Genomic DNA, 17293 nt, shown 5'->3' on the forward strand with positions numbered 1-17293 from the left:
AATACAACAGGCCCTCACAACTCATCTTTTCTTCTATACAGACGTGGCAATAGTTAAACTGATCAAACAAGATGAGAGCAATAATCAAACTCTTTAAAATAGTATACAACAGTTAAGCGTTGGAAGTTTAGAGTCACTAAAGTTTATAAAAATTGCATAAAACATAGGCTCAGCTGCAGGGTTTGGGGATTTTCTACTGTTACTAATCAAAAGCCTAAATTTCTTTTTCCTTTTGTACGTGCCAGATGGCTTGATGGATTATTTAATGAGTAACAATAAAAACTAGCTCTTAGAAGCAAAGAAAATTCAGACATTTTGATATAGAATGGGTAAGAATACAGCTAATATGCAAGCTCTTTTCTATTTTTCTCAAGAAGAGGCAGGCTTTTGTTTTCTGGCTTAAAACATCTGAGATTCTTAAGCTGAATCAATGACAAAGGTTTTCTAAATGAAGATACCGACAAGTTTAAGACATAAGATTTACTATTTTTCAATTATAATATTTTTCTGAAAAGACAGCACTAGAAACATGAACGTCAGTAAATTTTGCTATTCTAATATGGAATAATTTTCTTATTAATATATTTTTAAAGTCAATGGATAGACTTGAATATGTAATCCTCAATAACTGAGGACCAAAGCACTTAACTGTCTTTTACCACAATCAAGATAAAACACATTTCATTTGACCTTTGGAGCTTACAAATCATCAATCTAAAGTTACTTTGTTTCTGATTGTAATTTGCTTTTTAATTTCAACTCAACACACCCTTGAAAGCAAGCACAGTATATTCACTACAAAAGTTGCCTGAAGACAGCGCTACATTATTGAGGCAGGATACAATATCAGTAGAAAAAAAGTTAGAATCAATTTTCCAGTCCTGTTAGCTAAAACAAGCATTACTGTATTTCTAGCAGTTTTGTGGGCTTGTTTTGTCCCTCCTGCTTATATCCTGCAATTCCTAGGAAGAATGGTGCTGTACCTGGATGTATTTTCCAGTCTCTCCCAATGTTATTACATTACTTTACCAAGAATTCAACAGAAACTGCCTCCGAGAAACAAAAATTGATGTGGGACTCAATTTCGCAAACTTGTTTTGTATTTCCTCAAGAAACTGCCCACAACAGAAGCAGGTATTATCAGATTTGCACCACCACCAAGCACGTTTATCCCCTGTCAAGCTACAGAGTTCAGACTCAGATGTCATTCCCCACAGAAGACGTAGGCTCGCAGATTGAAGCTACCAAACCTTAGACAAGGAGAAGGGCTGTCTTCCTCTTCATGCCACAGAAAGCATACAGACAGAGATGGTTTTCATCTGGAAGGCACCTTTCAGAATAAAGGTCGTAGGAACTTTCAGAATACTAAGGATCTTCCAACCATTAATCTTAAGCAGCCTACCCATAAAGCATTACCTCTCAACCCCATAGACTTCCCAAACTCAGACTACAACACTTTGATTACCTACCACAGAGATATATTTAGAGGAGAGAGAAGTTTCACTCTTCCTGACATATATCTAACCAGAGAAGAAGCACTGAGTCACAAACTTCACCCCTTACACATAATGATTAAAGACAAGGCTGAAAGCATCAGGAGAAGCAAAACAGCCAGACTTTGAAGTCCTGTCCATATTACTTCAAGCACCTCCACAACTCTAAACACCAACAAGCTTCCTCTTGATAATACAATTTGACTCCAGTAGCCATCTGTATTCCTGTTGAGTATAAAAGGAACAGAGAGGTAAAAATCCTAGGATGAGGCATGACCACAAGGAGATGCATGGATGCTGCTTTTCTTTATGATCTGTGATAACTAGGTGGTCTCTATTTTAACTTCCAGTCTGTTTCTCTGCAATGGCAGCTATTTCTGTTCTTCCTCATTTCTGCTGATTGCTCATGAGTCATGGGCTGCTTTGCACTGTCGTGAACATCAGAACAAGCTAAAACCACGGAGCAGCAGCAGGGCAAAGCTGCTTTCACTAAAGAACTCCCCTGAGCTTTCAGAGGAAAACAAGCTTCTTTTCTTATCGTGTGATGTTGTTTTACTTTTCACGTAATACAAGTGGGGCTAATTTTACTTTGGTGAAGTATTCTAAGTTTTTACTTTTTAATTAAATGTTAAGAATTAGGAAGCTTAAATTCATAGACGCTATCCCATCAACTTGCATAGCATCTGTATACCTCACTGAGGACAGCTTTTACCATGACAGTTGTGACAATACAGAAATAGGCAGGTTGGTACTCAAAAGACAAAACCAACACTCCCTATATGTTTGTTGTTCTGTTTGTTTCTCTATGAACTTCTAAAGCACATTAGTCAATTATCAAGATAATATGATCTTCAATTTTTCAAGCAGTGGCTTAAACTAAAAGGGTGTATTGATGGCGGGGGGGATGTTCTTGTTTTGCTGTGTTTTTTTCTTCAGGGTGTGGGTGTTTGTGTTATCTTGATTTTTTTCAACTAGTAATGTGCAAGATTTCAAGCAAGATACCGAAAATCCATGAAGTTGAAATGATTGGTTGGTGATTCTTTACACAATATTGCCGTTTGAACAGGGAAATTCTAGACAGCTAAATTACTTACTACATCTATTATTTCCTTTCTAAACCTATGGAAATAACGTTGATTTTAAAGGAGACCATTTTCTAGGGTAGAACAACCCACAGAGAGAACTGAATATGGCTTTTACAGTAATAGTTGTGAAGAGAAGGAAAAAGAATAGCATAGATATGAATCCTTTCAAAATCACAGCAACAGGAGAAAAAAAGTAAAGAATAAAACCTTCTAATAACCACTATTCAATATTGCTGATCATATGTTGTGATTTAAGCCCAGCCAGCAACCCCAGCTGCTCACTCACTCCATCCATGTCAGGATGGTGGAGAGAATCAAGAAGCATAAAAGTGAGAAAACTTGTGGATTGAAATAAAGACAGTTTAATAGCTAAAGCAAAAGCTGTGCATGCAAGAAAAGCAAACCAAGGAATTCATTCCCCACCTCCCGTGGGAAGACAGGTATTCAGCCTTCTCCAGGAAAGTCAGACTCCACCACATGTAACAATGACATGGGGAGGCAAACGCCTCCCTTTGTCAAACACTTTGATCATCTTCGCCCATCTTTATATGCTGAGCATGACACTTTATGGTCTGGAATGTACCTTGGGTCAGTTAGGGTCAGCTGTCCTGGCTGTGTCACCTCCCAACACCTTGTGCACCCCCAGTCTCCTTGCTGGTGGAGTGGGGTGAGAGGCAGAAAAGGCCTTGGCTCTGTGTAAGCCCTGCTCAGCAGGGACTCCCTGTGTTATCAACAGTTCCCAGCACAAATCTGAAATATAGCCCCATACTCAGTACTATGGAGAACATTAAATCCATCCCAGCCAAAACCAGCATTATTCCATGTTTTGGACAAAGATCACAAGACCAGCAGCTCACCACACTATCATTCCAATTTAAATTGCCTTTCAGATCAAAGAAAGAGCCATGGATACAAGAAACAATAGCCAAGACAGACTTGCACTATGGCAACGACATGCTTAGATGATGGTTTTGATTACTATTAGAACAGAAGATTATATCTGAATCTGAGTTTCATTAGAGTTTTGTGTTTGGGTGCAAGAGTTTGGTTAGAGGAGATGTCTTAATAAACATTACACTATTATTTTCCATAAGGCAGATTAAATTAAGCCATGAAAGTTGAAAAGAACACAATTTAAGATTAAAATTTCAGTACTTAACACAAAATGTAGAAGGTAGGATCAAAAAAACTTGCCAAATTGCTAAAACAGCAGGAATTTTCTGCAATATATTTACATTATGAACTTGGCTCTGTGTTTAGACAGGAATTTGCTACACATCCTTGTATTTTAAAACATGTATTTATTCAGATCATTTTTACCTGTATATAGAGTATGATAGCAGATTAAAAAAAGGAGAGTCACCAGTAGATGCGCCCTGTTCAGTATTTATCTCTAACTACAGACAAAACCCAAGCTTACATACAGAAACCTTTATTAAACAGTTCTTCAGTGATAAATGTTACTCCCATTTCTAACTGATGCCGCACAGCAGTACTTCTCTAGAATACATCTAAAACACTGAAAACAACTGAAATAATTTTCTACTGAGTTATTATGCTTTTTCTATGAATGAATGCATGTTCCATGTGATACCTGACTGTTCGTTTCAGTAGCTGATACCAAGACTTAAAAACAGGAGTTTTGGCAAAGGGTAAAAAGAGATAGATGAAGTTCCTCTAGCAAATCAGCAAAAAAAAAACAAAACAAAAAAAAGGCAAATATTAAGAAAAATATGTTGATAGAGCAACATTTACTGTAAATTACTGAACTTATTCTGTCAATTACAACTTAAAAATCATAACCATTTAAACAATGGTACAGACACCAGCATTTTCAACACAAACTATCTTTGCAGGACATTGGGGATTCCATCAGTAGCTCTGCACTTCCAGTTATGAATTTAGGTGAGAGAAAGGATTTCTTTTATTCCACATACCCCCATACCTCCCCATTCATTTTAAGATGTTTATTTCTGCTTTAACTATTTCCTCTTGTTTCTTTACAGGCACTTTAGAAATGCTTGGGTACTGTTCCTACTCCTGAAATACTGTTTTTGTATCCTCACAACAGCATTTAATAGCTACAAATTTAAACCCAACCCTGAAAATACTTTTTTTAAAATGTCTTCTTATTCATACATCCATGAGAAAACTTTCATGCTTTCATTTTCTTTATTGAATAAAGGAATGTTAATGTTTTATCCTGATATAAAATCCCAGAACATGAGAAGGAACCATGAATGACAGCACTGCACAATCAATTTTTCATGCCTTTTTACTTCTCTATCTTTTCCTCTCCCTCTGCTTTCCTTTTTTTTTTTTAATTTTTATATTATATATTTCCTACTCCTTCACAGAACAGGAAGATTTTAAATAATGCTTTGGTGAAGGGCTGAGCTCCCCCAGCCCACAAAACAAACATTTGATTCACAGACTATAAATTACCTAATTGTACAGACAACTCTATTTGTATACACCAACAAACGGGTTTTGTCATTCATCTGCAAAACCACTGCAGCTCATTTTGCAAATCTTTAAGTATAAGAATATAAGAAATAAGACCAAAAAACAAACAAACAAACAAACAAGACTAAACAAACCACACCAAAAAACCCAAACCCTACATTTATTATTATAAGATCTAATATGAAGAAACCAACTATTTAAGAAATTTGTGAGTTATAATAATTAGACAATATCTCACTGTGAAAGATACCTCTATTTAATGCACTGGAATACAGAACTTTTCAGTACAGCTATTGCATTAGCCTGAAAATCTTCATTATCTGTGAGCATAAGCAGCAAAGACATCCCTTTCTAAAGCATTAGGCCTTAGGCAACACAAGACCATGACTTCTCATGCAGTTTATTTAAATGAAAGGTGTAGTAGAGAACAGTGAAATATTCATATATTTCTAGGATAAAAGCAAAATTAAGTTATAATCGAGTATGCCTGACTAAATGAAAATAAAAACATTCCAGAATACTGTAATTCAAAACCAAACAGATTAACATAGCTTTTGTTTATTCTTGGGGCCAGGGTTGCTAGAAAAACATTTTCCAAAAGAAACATGTACAAGCCAATATATCCTAAAAACTCAGACTGCCTCAGACTGTAAATATAAAAGTAGACGATGATTAACAGCACTAGTAACTGCAGAGCCAGATCAAGACATGAGATGCTTTCATTCCACTCCTGCCTGCCATTACAAGGTATGTACTATTACAGCACAATCTTCCTTTGATAAAATCCAACAGAAACGCACAGTAACCAACAAATTCCCTACAGCCAAGAGAATTAGATGAACTGCTTGTTGTTATCCTAAGTTGAGGATTACATCCTAGTAAATGAACACGTGTTCTTCATACAACACCAATTAACAAGCAAACACCATGATTTTGTTGACTGCTATTTATCCCCCCTATTCCAGAGCTTCCATTTTTGTGAGAACGAAAAGGCTACTATGAAGATGCTATTTCCAGCAAAACTTGGCAAATTAGAAGATCATGAACACATCTTTGATATTACTTAAAACACAGCCACCTTTTGTTTGTTACTTCCAAAAAAAACCCCAAAATCAAACCAAACCCAAACCCCATAACACGTCAAGGTGTGGTTGAGGAGCTAGGAAAACTTGCACCTGCTTTGCACCTTTTCTTCTATTATGGATCTCCAACAATGACAATGTTGAGATCTTTTCTTTCTTTTTAACAGGTGAAAGATTCTGCTTATTCATCCCCCACTAATATTTCACATGAAACAAGGCCCACACTCACAATGGGAGTGAGGGGAGACAGGTAGGAAGTGGAGGGGAAGGAAGGGCTGCCCTTCCCTTAAAGATGAAAGGAACCCTTAAGTCCTTCAGGTGTGCTGAGAACATGCTGTGTTCCAGACCTTATAATTTTTCAGTTTCCAGAACCACCAGAATTGCTCCTCCGCTCACAGGCTGCACTTAATATATTACTGTGAGACAGTTAAACTGAAATATTCAGAGAAACGTTAATCACTGGATTATACAGTCAATGCTGAGCTGACATTTAATGAACTGATTAATTTGGCCTTTTTTAGTCAAATAAAGATCATTGTGTTTAATGTGACTATATTTTCTAAGAGTTAGGACACAGTTACTCTAAGGGAAAAAAAAGAATTTTCTGCATAATTATTAAGGCAGCCAAAGCTTAAATGAATGTCATAACATTGTTAAAATTATGGTTTAAAAATACTCTGCAGAAGAATCTTAGATCAAAAGGTGAGATGACAAGACCAAACTTCCATGCTGTTTTTCTTTAAGGTTTAATATATTTTACCATGTGTGAGCAGTGTGACCTTCCCTTTCTCCTTCAAAAGCCAGAGGCCTGGCCCCAGAAACACAACGGCAGCCAAGGCTGAAGCATCTCAAAACGTTTTGTTCTCTATTTGCTCCTGATCTGCCATCAGAAAGTAACAAAACCATTACTTTGCAAAGAGAAATATACCTCAACTCTCTCTCCCCTTCCTTTTGCACAAGGTAAAATCACAACCTATGCCCATTTAATTACCACCCCACATTAATATTCTCCACAGGCTGTGACCAGAAATAGCAAAAACTGCAGATGATTTTTGTTCATTTGAGCAGTGTACATTTTTCAGCAGTAGATTAGTGTGATAGCCATCACTGTCTCTCAGAGAGTTTTATCTCCTCTTCAAATTAACACAGATGGCACATTCTTCTCTCTTCCCCCTTCAGAGGCCTCTGAAAGTGAAGTTCCTCTCCATGCACAGGAACCAACACAAGTGAAGCTATTCATCTGCCTCTGCCTGGGCACAGCACTACTTCAGAGAGAAATAGGAGGTAACACTAGTTGGCAGTCTGAGAGGCTTTATCTTCAAGATGAGGCTCGCTTGAATTTAGCTCCCATACTAAACTAGCTCCCACCTGCACCAGGGTCTTCTCCACCATCCCACACACCCAAAAAATGGGAGGCCCAGCTGGGGTAAAGGCAGCAGCACCACACATGTGAGTAAAACACATCCCGGAACAGGAGGAAGAAAGGGGAGGTCAACTGAGGGAGTTGCTCATGACTGGCAAGAGACCCAAGAAAACCATAGCCAGTTTCTCCCAAGCAAATGTCCATCGAGGATAATCTGGAAAGACAGGAGTTCTTCACAACTAAAGGCTGATGCAGAAGCCACAATAATATCAACCATAAAAAATATTTCATGCCTATTTTTCTTCTTCTTTAAAAAAAGTCGAGTATTTTGATTGCTTTCTCCATGTATTCAATACAGACTAAAAGCTGCTGCTTTGAGGATTTAAAACTGGCAGAAAGCTTGCACTAAGACTAGACAGGTAAAGGCAACTCAGCTTCCAGTCAACAGGACATGAAAACTGTCCAATCACTTGGAAGAAAAAAAAAAAATTAGTTTCCCCTCCTCCCCTCCAATTCAGACATTAAACGATCACATAATCCCCATCAAGGAATTCTGAAAATATTAACACATAAAATCGTCTATCGGTTGTGTGATTTTACTTTTTTTTTTCCTAATAAATCTTTCTTACTGGAAGTAACAGATGATTTAGAAGTGAATACAGCAATATTTACAAAAAACAGTGAAGGGCAAGGAAATATGACCCAGGCTACTCTAGACCATGACAGGCCCTCAGACTGAACTCCACAGGATGCAAAGCAGAAAAGCAACTTGTAGAGGAATGACGAAGTACAAAAATGGAATGGAAATTGGAATAAGAAATACCTTATAGCACAAGAATGCCAACAGCACACTTGCAATAAAAAAGTTTTCTTTACTCTTTAGACAAAGCCAATAAAACAGGACTAATTAATTTAAATTTCAGTGGAGCATTTAACGTAATGCACACTAAAAAGTATTAGCTGAAGTCAAAAAAAAGGTCAAGGAGAGTTAAGAGAGGTCAAGGACTAGAACAGCTACAAATGGTGACTACAATGATCTGTGTTGACAGACAAATTACTGGGGCACTACTGATTCTCCTCCGTCAGGTCCATGGTCCCTGCTCTGACAGAAATGTTCCAATAGCACAAAGATGGGAGCTGTCCCCAACTTAAGAGAATGAGCAAAGGATTACTCAAAAGAATGAGACTGCCTTGAAAACAAGACACATTAAATTAAGATGAAATTGAAGAGCAGAAAGTGCAAGAGCTATTCAGAATTTAAAATTTAAAACAACAGCTCAAACTGAAGCAAAAACAAGGAAAGGAACTGGGCACTTTCTGTCACAGGATAACTGTGAACCCCACTGCTCACGCTGCCATAGAAGACACAAATACACACCCTAAGACCTCTTTGGAAAGCTATTGCCAGTGAAAGTCATCAAGCATTAATGCAACTAAAGAAGGCAGTGGTGTGATCTTGCACGGTACCCTGGTGCACCCCTAGTTTTTCAGGTCAAGTCAAGGTGAGTTTATTTATGACTGTTGTTTTGAAAGTGGAACAAACACCTCTCATTCACAATACATGATGTCTTAAAGTTTATGGCAGGCACTTCAACACTGATCTCCTCCTGAGCTGCATTTACAACTTTGATACCAACTTTTTGGAAAACTTTTGTTCTGGTTATCATATCTAAGCCACAATACTCATACTTTAAAGATGATGCTTGGAAGAAAGTCAAGCTGAAATCAAATTAGTAATTATTTGTAGAGAAACACACTGGATTTAGAGATATTAAGAAATTAACATAATCTACTTGTTATAGTTATTTCATCATCATAAAGTAACTTTGTATAACATTATACACTCTTCTACTCCCTTTAAATTTAACTGTACTAGTTTTGAATAAATGTGGATTTTGTATTCTGCACAGACGGAAAAGTAAGTCTAGATAACATGTGAACAAATGTCTTGTTAGCTGTTCACCAAAATATACATCTTAGACCTGGATCTCTCTTGTGCTTACTGAAAATCCTTAAAAATTTAATAATGAACTTTCACAAACCAGAGCTGAAGGGAATGCATCACTGATTTTAGCAAAGAATGCTCTGAATCCACTAAAGGGAAGACATGTGGCACTGATTAGTCATCCCCATCTCTGCCCCATCATAACACCAAGGCCAACATTGGAGCCAAGTCGCATGAAGGCACAAGCAAGGAGATGAGCGGCATTATGCTTTGAGCTCTAAGTGTCAGACCATTCGCAAGAAAAAGTTCGACAACTGGTGATGGAAGATACTTCGCCACCCAAAGAGATGTCTCTAATCTTCCCACTGGGAGCGCAGTGAATTGTAGGGAAATCTGTCATAGGACACACCACTTACATAGGTCAATAGCTGGACCAATCCAATTTAAGTAATACAAACTAAACAATACATTCCCATTCCTGAAGCGTTTTTATGAGCACTGACAAATAAGCTGCAAGTTGCTCATTTTCAGGCTCATTCTCATCCTCGTAATTCACAGGACACGGTCTCACGAGAAATTTCCCTACATTAAGAAATCCTCTGTTGACAGACACCTCTTGGCTGGACTTCTCTACCACCAAAGAATTATTCCATTTGAGCCTTGCTAAGCTCCTGGGCACACACATAAATTGCTACATTGCCTTAAGGGAAGAAGAAAGCTGGAGCCACTAGGCACACCAAAAAAACCAGCATGAAGCTGGTAATACAGTGTGCACAGCAACTTATGCTAGCACAACTGGGCCACTGCAATACAATCACCCCAATCTGTCCCATGCTCATTCTCACTCCAGCAAGATGGAAAAACACACCTTGCTCAGCTGGAGCAACTTCACACACACTACTTCAAGCAAACTGGTACAGCGAAGAATCAAGAGTTTAAAAAGTAAATTGAAATGGATGAGAGAAAGGAAGAAAAAAATAGGTTTAGGACTATGAATCTGTCATCACTACTTAAAAAAAGGGGGGGGGGTTGCTGACAGGTCTCCATTAAAAATAAACCTAGATAGGTAGCTTAAGAAATAAGGGAAACACTCATCTCTTTCAAAAAACAATAGTTTCTGAAGCGGTTTCAGAGAATGCATGGGTCATGTATGGCAGATGACATTTGTTCAGTTAAGAATAATGTCTCTGAAAGTCAAGATTTCTAGGATGGTGAGAAATATTTCCCATTTAGATTGAGAGTGTTTTCACATTGTGCCATTGATCACAGCTGGAAGACACCCAAATACCACTTCTCTTACCCAAAAAGTACACGATTCCAGAATGCCAAGGCAGCTGGAGAGAGTTTTAACAGCATAGCAAAAGTTAGGAAAAGCAAGAAAATCAAGGACAATAGCAGATCAACTGCCAATGTGGAAACTGGATTTTAAACATGTGCATCCACATCGACACATCTTATTCTAGACTGAACAAAAACCTCTTCTTAAAACTTTTCAGCAGCAAAAAAGATTCTACATAACAAACTCTCCTGAGTAGGAAGACACCCATGTTCTCTGCATTGCTAGTGATCTTCTTCTATTCAAAACAGTAATCCAACATGGAACCAAATAAAGAAATAAAAGTAATTTAGATCCCTCTTCTCCAGAGTAAGTATTTTGGCAGGTTCTGTAACTGTGATAATGCAATAGAATATGGTTGTTGCAAACAGACTTGTTTGTAAAAACAGGCAAATATACCTTCTGCACAAGCCACACAATTTAAAACCAAAAAGCGTATTACTTTGAGATCATGCTTACAGCATTCATGCATAGATTTATTTCCAAGATGATGAAAGTTCATATATAATTGGAAGAAAACTCATTGAAGTAATTTTTCCTACTGGATCTACAGAAACTGAGGTTATCCCATTGTATTGCTGCATAGGTATTGCTTTGATTTTTCCCAGAAGAGAGAAGATACTATGACTTACTTATAATCTGGTAGAGGAAAAAAGTCTGAAATGCTTTCATAAGCATTTTTTACAGTGCTTCCATGCTTGAACAATACAGCTTTTTATGGTGCAGTAACTTTTTATCATGCATTCAATAGATTTTATTCCTGTAGCTATTTACAGAAATGTGGGTAAGATTCTTTTTATCTCTCATTTTCAACTGCTCTGAGGAAAAAACATTAAAAAGGCATATCCAAATTTGGGCTAACACAGACAGGCAGAGTTTAAGAGATCTTATGGATAAAATGTCTTCCATTTCAGTATAGTGCAGAACTCTCTCTTACACTTTGTCTAACATGAAACTTTCCTCAAAAGTAAGGATATATGACTGATTTGTTTATAAATGAAAAAAGCTGCTCAGGGTATTCAGTAGTCAATAATCAGGAAAAGACAAGAAGCATGATAAGAAGTTCACGCTACATTGAACCAGCCAGCATCTTCCAAGGACATAACCATAATACTTTTTCTATCCTTTTAGCAGTTGGCAGAAGATAACTTCCATAATTTATTATCTTATTTATCTACTTTGCTGCTTAGAACATCAGTAGGTTCCAGTATTTAGTACGGCTATGGGAAAACTAATGAGTCAGCTATGGGCCATCAGTGCAAACAGATCGATATTTTAGCTAGGATAAAACTGGAATGTTCAGTAATCAAAACTACAGATTACACAGAGCCAGTCCAACAGCAAGTATTTTCTCTTAATAAATTTTATAGCTACATTTAATACAAGCTTATGAAAAACAGATTATTAACATTAGAATCCGTCTGCTCACTTATTTACACTGCTTTAATAAAGTTTGTCTTTTGATAAGTTCCACTCTCGCCGCTTAAAATAAAATATATGTGATGAAAAAGTCTTTTTTTTTTTTTTTTAAATCACCCAGTCGACCAAATTTAAATAAAGAAAGGGAAGTAGTTCTCTTCCTCTAGGGAAAAAAAATAATTAAAGTGGCAGCAGGTATTTCCCATTAAAAAAATCTTGACTTCGAATATTCAAATTGAAAATACAAGCACACTTCCCACAGCACAAAAAAATTCCTTTTCCATGAACATTTGCTTAGTCAGATTTTCTTGTTCATAGTTTTATGGATTGCTCACTTGCAAGGACTGTGGTTCAGATAGACTAAATTTTTTTATCTTTTTGAAATTTGGGGCTATTAAGTCCTTCACTTGCAAAACTGTAACATTTGGTTTTTCAGAGGAGACACCATGAGTTTGTTTGTGTGATTTACAAAAGTCATCATAAGGATGTCAAAATTCTGGAAAGTTAGCATGCTTCTCAACTGCTTGGATGGTTTGAGAAATAATTTTAAAGGGAATCAGATATGAGACTCCTTTTGAACCTTCCAAAAATCTTATCTGGAAAACTACTACATTTCTAGAAAGATAGGAAATAGAGGGAAATAAAATGAATGTAAAAATTCTATTTTTCTTTCAAAAGGTTTACTTGAAAAAAAAAAACCTTCTTAGAATTTTAACATACCCAACACAAAACAATTTTCATCATTACTACATTCCAGCTTCAGGGCACACTGCACCTCCAGCCATTCCTACTGACGTAACCCAAGACCATAGTGGTAAGAAGCTTACTGACCCACAGGTACCCACACAACAGTTGCGAATTCTGCCATCTGGATTATTATGAAGTCATATCAGTCCAAAACACTACCATGAGTTTTCAGATCAGATCCCATAAAAAACTGCAATCATGTCACTTCCACATCCAAAGGGACAATGACTCACCAATCATTTTTGCTAAAGCTTTTCTGTAGCAGAGGTTTAACAACTACGCAGCAAACTGCTTCGTTAGTTTGGCCCATTCACTCTAAATAACCCAGCAGGCAGTCACTGTTCCATGTTTTCAACTGCAAAGGACCCATTTTTACTTAGAAGATTCAGGCACAACTTGTAACACAGTACAAATATCAACTGTGCAGTGGGTAAATAAATCATACAGATTTATTTTTTCCTTCCAAACATTCTATGGAGCAAGTAGCAGGAATTCTGCAGAGAGCAGGACTGTATTTTATATTTAGCACTTTTCTTACCTGAAGTGCAGAATATGAGAAACTGTCAAACAAAGCAGGCACAAAGCAAACAGGAAGAGCAGTGAAGCACACAAGGAAGCAAAGGAAAACTATTCTCTCCTTACTACCTCTGCAAATAAAGAGGTGATTTTGAGCAGGGGGTAAAATATCAGGGGCTTTGAATCAACTCCTGAAATCACAGAATCCTAGAATAGTTTGGGTTGGAAGGGACCTTAAAAGGCCACCTGCAATGAGCAGGGACACTTTCCACTACATGAGGTTGCTCAGAGCCCCATCCAACCTGACCTTGAAAGCTTCCAAGAATGGTTCATCTACCACCTCTCTGGTGGTTACATTCACTGTAACCCTCTTCTTTATATCTAATCTAAAGCATTACCTCTCTTCTCCACTACAGGAGTAAACTTGAATGACTGGCCTACTCAAGAGAAATTTGAGATGATCCTTACAGTCAGTCATACCCACCCTTCAAGATGTGCTCTTTCAACTTCTGAACTCCCCCAAAATGCACCAGGCTCCTCTCTATTCCCTAGAAACCTTCATACTCTTTACATGCCCTCTGCTAGTGCATCCCCACCACAAAAAGGTGTTGTGGTACTGTACGACAATACCAGTTGTATTTCAAATGGCACAACTTACCAGCATCAGTCTTTCCACACAAGTATCTTAAATCCTTGCTATTTTTCCACCTTTCAGACTCTCCCCACACTAAGCTTGCCCTCATAAGGAGATGTACCTCATTAATGTACTTCCATTCAATTCTTGATGAGAAACTTTGTTTCAGCTTAAAGTTTCCCACATAAAACATTCATATGATATTTTGACCTAAGAAATCTCAGAAGACAAAAGTTAGACTAAGCTGCAAGAAACCAACACCAGTATTTATTATCTACCCTATCTAACTTTCTACATTACAGGTGCAGATGACAGATAAGCTAGTGGGGACTGGAGGTATTTATACATGTAATATTATGAATTATTTATCCAGTGTTGTCTCTGCTATGCAACCACCAGATTATCCAGGACAGGACACTAGTCAGAAGCCCCGGCAGTGCTCCAGACATGGTAAAACTTTTACATTAAACCCTGTTAAAGCCTCTCAGATGTGAATCCTACAACTACAAGGTCCAAAAAAGTTAAGGAAATCACTAGGTAAAAAAAATTCACTAGCCTTTCCAAATTACATGTTAACAGTGGTTCCTTCACCCATCTTTCTCTTTAAAATCCATTTTCAGCATCCCGCTATATATCCAGTTGCATTAGTCACCACAGTTCAGCTTGACCCTAAATATAATATGAAACTGGTCAGCATGTTTCCAAATTTGAAGGGAAAAGATTTTTTAGGAAACAGTGATATAACAGTCCCATTATTTAACTTTCTTGGACTCTCTGAGGCTGGGGAATTAAACGTTTTCCTTATGTGAATTAAGTTCAGTTGGCCTATCAGGACTTAAAGGATGATTTGGGCAAAGAAAACCAAACATAGGACAGATTTAAAACAAATTCATGTGAATACCCCAACTAAGGCAAAACTTGGGAACGCCACATATAAGACAGAAGTGGTTTCATTTATGTGCCTAGTACTTTTGCTCTGTATGAAATACTGCCAGCTTAGTAGTCAGAGTGAAAAGAACCTAAAAACTATGAGTCTAAACAGTAATGCAGAAAGAATAGATTTCATTGCAAGACTGGATCAAATATTACTGGATTATTATTATTATTAAAGATCAACATTGACTGATATCCCCTCACCAACTGTAATTCCAGTAAAGTCCCAGGCACTCACAAATATGGGTGCAGAACACAGATGAGAGCTGAGGAACAATTCTCTGTCACCATAATAAACTTTACCAACCAACAATGCTCAAGTATTTAATTATATACAGACATGCACTGCTACATCCTTAAGGCAGAGTGAGAAAATAGTGCAATACAATAGAAAATTATATTACAAAACTTCTCTCTGTACCTGGACAGATGGTAAACAGCAACTGCAGCTTATTACAACACTCATAATTGTCTCCATCACCTTTTGTTTCCCCATCTGTCTTTTGTGTCCACCTGTTTTCTCACCTTAAACTGGAAGATCTGCTACAACATATATGTAGTATTTTAAGAGCAATGAAGTCACAGCCTTTACTTATAGATTTTATAATCTACGCTAAACAAAATATAAATCACATTTAATCAGGACTGTACGTAGACCATTTTAAAATGTGTGTTTTTAACATCCACAAATCATGTTATGTTTTCTTGATTTAGTTATTAAAGGAAATAGATTTTTAGTGCCCCCTTGCCTTCAAATGCAAGACTTTCACATCACATTGAAGAAGAAGAACTGCTAATATAAAGAATTCAAGGTGGACACTCTATCCTTTTCATTATCTTGCCTCTCCACTTCCTCCAACACTACTTAGTCTTTAGTTTGCCTCATTCCATAAACCTCAAGGATTAGTGTTAGTCCACAGAACAAAACTCAGGAACCAGCAACTTAAATGTATTTTGGAGCTGAAATGCTTCACTAGATTCTACTGGACTCAGCCCAAAGTATGTGCGGACAGAAGATTCCCATTGCTCATGACACTAAAATCTCCACTGCTAGAGTGAAATATGAGGTGTTTATTTTTATCCTGTTGCTTCCTAGTTGTCATTGTTGCAATTACAGTAAGTGCTCATCGCCTACAGTTTCTCTGGTGTTACTTGGCAGCAGCTGCAGTCTGCAAAGAAAATACTCATTTACTGTGCCACTGGGTGAGCACCGCTGTGAAGCAGCACATCTCCTTTGTGTCCCAACCTTCTATACAGTTCACAAGTCCTCATTAGTTGTGTCCTGGGTGCTGTGCTATGTAAGAAAACAGAACATCAAATGCACAACCTTTATTTCCAGATCAGACACCACCTTATTGCCGAGACATTACCAAATCACTCTGCTAAAATATCACTCTACATTAGTGAAATACATGGCTAAGACAGATGAAAGCAAGCCATAGATCTCACAGAAAACATTTTATCAGTTGTTTTAATAAACAGTTAAAAAGGAAACTGCATGTATTAAGCCTTTATATCAGTCTGTTTTTTCAAATGCAAACTGCTAACCTCTAACCGAGGCAAGCTTTATGCTTAAAAATCCATTACTGTCCTTGCCTGTGAATCATTTAATGAAGGTTGTGATAGTGCAGCTATTTACTTTAATATCTTAGATTCCTTTCAAATTATATCTGTAAAGCAACTTTTATTCCGACTGTAAATTTAAAATCCTATTATTCCACTTCTCTACAAATATTTGTTAAAGAAATAAATACTTCAGAAATGCCAAAGCTTAAAAACTGTAGGGTTTTGTTTCTTTCAGAGCCTCCAGCAATTTATTTCCCAAATAAATAGGAATTTTAATAAAGCTTTTCATTGACCCAAAATGTTTCCGAAAAATAATATATTCATGAAGGCAGAAATGCAAATATCAGCAAATGGGGGTTACATAACACAGTAAATAAAAAGCTCAGCAGACAAATAGCAAACTCTGAGAATAAAAGGCATCTAAAAAAAAACCCAAACAAAAAGCATTAATCCAAACAGGCATCTTCTGAAAAAACACCTTTTTTCAAAAGCAACACAGTAGTACAGAGCTAAACTGTAAAGAAGTCTTTACTGAAAGACTTCCCTGTTTTATACACAGGAAGGTTATAAAAAAATGCTAGGTTGGAGGCAAACAAATGAGTAAACAAATGAGCAAACAAATGTGAGAGGCACACAAAAGGTTAAAGGCACATCAGTTGAGACAGGAATACATGGAGTATAAGGAGACACACCAGCAGAGATAAACAG

General features: G+C 37.1%; 1 protein-coding gene across 1 annotated transcript in view; it reads right to left on the bottom strand.

Annotated features, from left to right (window-relative positions):
• The window catches only part of LOC113964700 (probable ATP-dependent RNA helicase DDX10), a 93178-nt gene extending 76089 nt beyond the window's left edge, over nucleotides 1–17089 (bottom strand). Inside the window, exon 1 of the mRNA XM_027677266.1 lies at nucleotides 17064–17089. The gene's annotated coding sequence lies outside the window, so the exon portion shown is untranslated. The remainder of the gene's footprint in view (nucleotides 1–17063) is intronic.
• Nucleotides 17090–17293: the final 204 nt, after the last annotated feature.

Source organism: Neopelma chrysocephalum, unplaced genomic scaffold (genome assembly GCF_003984885.1).
Source record: "Neopelma chrysocephalum unplaced genomic scaffold, ASM398488v2 Primary Assembly neopelma1_43, whole genome shotgun sequence".
Classification (NCBI taxonomy): domain Eukaryota; kingdom Metazoa; phylum Chordata; class Aves; order Passeriformes; family Pipridae; genus Neopelma; species Neopelma chrysocephalum.